Here is a 3473-nt window from a genome sequence, read left to right on the forward strand (position 1 = left end):
ACGTTGGAAAAGTTGTAAAGAATAAAGTTGAGAGAAAAAAAAATAAAGGATCAAATTTGTTTTAAATTAAGAATAATCTAGAACTCATTTCATGAAGTTACTCCTCTTCATTATTCTTATTTGCTTCTTAGTCAACCCAGTATAACCTTGGTAATACATTTCTCAGCTAGATCAATCTTACAATTATTTTGAAAACTGTTTGCATTATGTGAGGCCACAGAAGATGCTGTTTGCACAATTGAGCCCATTGAGTGTCAAAGTAAGGCTGTGTGTTAAAATTCTTTTCAAACTTTACTCCAAGATAGAGTATCCATGTTCAGGTTCAGTATCTATTTCTCTCACCCAGTCTATAAGGCAGTGTCAGACTTTTTGTAGCAGTGGCTATTCTCAGATTCTTCTCTAACCATCATCTTGTTACCTGGTCCGTATATTCTGGCATGAACCTGCTCTCATGCCATCACTTTTATGCCAAATAATTCACATAAACAGTGTCAGGTCACTGCTCTTCTTCTTCTAGTAGCTTGAAACTTTATCATTCTGTTCTGAAGGTAGCTTCTTAGCAGAGTATACAAGTTGCTGAGGACATCATACCTCAGGTACATCAAAGATAAGTAATGCAAGATGAACTCCTCGGTAGTAAGTAATTAATTAATGAATTAAAGAAATTACTTGTTAGTGAAATCAACAATGAAATGAATTTAAGATCACGATATCACTAACCTTTAGCTTTCTCTCAACTTTGAGGAAAATAGGACTAGCTATTTTCAAAATATTGGTGTGTCATGGATCTACTACTTTTCCTTACTCATACACGAAAGTGGCATACGGAATCTGCAAAAAATAGATATAGGCCGATTCTGGTACCAGTTAGTAAACCTAGGAACTGAAGCATTAACAGCGAGCTTGGGCGTAACCATGATTAGCTTCAGAGGAAGGAATCTGTTCGCCAACAAAAGGAAATTCGTTGTTATTGACTGATTTTTTTTTTTTTATTTTTTGTAGATTCTGTGTGGATTTATAATTAGTTCTGGCACCAATTTAAGGTTGAGGAACTCTACGTTAGAAGGCCTCGATATAGCATGTTCTTACGAATTGAACTGGTATTCCTGATAGAGGTTGAACTGCGATGGATTCGGCTATGGTCTCTTTTAATTATGCTCTTTAGGTTCCTTTACTGTCCTTACGTATTTTGTTCCATTATTCATCTCATCTTGATTGTTTGCTCCTTCTAACGTCAAAGCTGATATGAGGTCGAGTAGAGCTTCATTACTGCTTGAAATCAAGTCGGGCTTTATTATCATAACGACTGCTTAAGATTGAGTCATTACAGCTACTTGAGATCACGACGGGCTTATCACGTCCGGCTTCTTCACGGGAGTTTGGCTTCTTTACAACGGAATTATCACGTCGCACAGTGGTAACAGAGCGGAAACTAAACCACACATCGGTCGAACTAGGCAATAAAAAAATTAGAGCGCTTTACAACGTTATAAGTTCCTAATTTTAAATAAACATTGAGAACAGCTATGATTACACAAAAAGCTCCGAGATGTGGAGGGTCACTTTTCAAACTAGAAGTGTGAAAGTAAAGGTTAGAACAATAATCATCTGCCTTTATCTCCCTATCCGATCATTACACCCCAAAGAAATGAAATGAACGACTTGGCAAAAATCCAACAAAAACCTTTTAATGTGAATGATCTCGGATTTGGTATCTCTCCATTACACACCTGTATCAAGTGCATGGAATACACTTCACATTGTCTATAACAAAAATTTTTAAAAATGGATGCAATAATCGACCCAGAAAAATTCCGGCTCATTTCAAAAGAAACAGCAGAGATGGCCATTAAAAAGTATTCATGGTACTACATGCCATTCACGGTGCATAAGATTTTGTTGCATGGTGCTGAAATAGTGCAGAAGACGCTTCTCCCAGTCGGAATATTGTCGGAAGAGGCATAAGAAAGTAGAAATAAAGATTACAAGACTTTCAGGATCAGAAACTTACGGAAAATGTCACGTTTATCTACCAACGAAGACATCTTTCACAAGCTACTGGAGACTTCGGATCCTTTTATCAAGTACAAGAGAACCGTGTCAAAGAAAAAGCACCTGGAAATCAATGACACAGCTAAGGAACTGCTAATCTGATTTCCTTAAATTTGAAATCGTAAGTGTCTTTTCAATGTGAACAACCTTTGACTTTAAATCTCTAGTTTTGTTATTTACAAATTCCTCTAGTCTTTTAAGCTTCCTTGACTTTTTAATTGTAAGTATTGTTCAATTAAAATATACAATAAAAGTCTCGTGGTAACTTATTTTGATGAGTACAACCTATTCCGAAAACTTCAGAAATGTTTATCTTACCAATAGGCTTTCATTTTCTCATTAGTTCTTTAATTGTCTTCAAAATTTCAATAAAACAGATGAACTTAATATATTTTTTTGTTCTGAGTCGAATGAGATCGGCCCCAAGTTTTTATATTAATCCGTTCTCGAGATATCGATTTTTCCCGCTTTTTAGCCATTCAGTCCCAGTGTGCGTCGGAGTCCTTCGCGACGACTTATCACGCACTTGAGATCACTTCGGTGTCACCTATTGCCGAGATATTGTGTTTACAATTATTCTAGGCACCACTATAAGGGTGAGATACTCTAAATCAGCAGACCTGGACAAGGGACGTTCAATAGGTAAGGTAAGCTCTGGATAAGAGGTGAATTGACAGGATGAATGGCGAGTATTATGAATATTCTGCTTAGATCCACACAGGATGGAAATTCCATTCCGTAAGGTACTCTCTAATGGCCAGGAACAGACTCCCTTTATAAGTTATTTGTAACTAGGGGGTATTTCAAAGAGAGCTCCAGAGAAAGCCGAATGAAATAATAATAAATTTCATTTCCAAAAATATTGTTACAATATTCTGATCCACTGATACATATTCCCGCTGCCTCCTAAGGAGCTTAATCTGTGAGGCAGATTTTTTACACTTTGTATTGTTAAGTTGCGTTAAGTGATCTTTTAGGACTATTAAACGCCATTGAGTGATACTACATATAAAACGTTAGCTTTTAATGGATCAGACGATTCTATTGCAATCTTGATTGATTCCAATAATACATTTAGGAATATTACATGATTGGTGCATGTGTGAAATTAAATTATATACAGAAAAAATAATACATATATCAATATCAACGTAGGTTTGATAATTTTAGTTGTTCACGTTTCGACAGCTAGGTCACGCCAGGTAGCTCGCAGCTATAAAGTAGTTATTCGGAGACTAGTACATGGTAGAGATGTGACATCGATAAAAAAACATCGATGTTTTATTAACCATTTCAGTAACATAAAGACTACGCACGCTCCGGCCAGTCAGAAGTGCCTTTTCAATAAACCAATAGGACATCGACTACAAAAAAACATCTATGTTTTAAAATATCGTTGGTTACAATACATTACCCAAAAA

The sequence above is a fragment of the Halyomorpha halys genome, unplaced genomic scaffold (genome assembly GCF_000696795.3).
Source record: "Halyomorpha halys isolate HHAL.00 unplaced genomic scaffold, Hhal_1.1 Scaffold169.1, whole genome shotgun sequence".
NCBI lineage: Eukaryota > Metazoa > Arthropoda > Insecta > Hemiptera > Pentatomidae > Halyomorpha > Halyomorpha halys.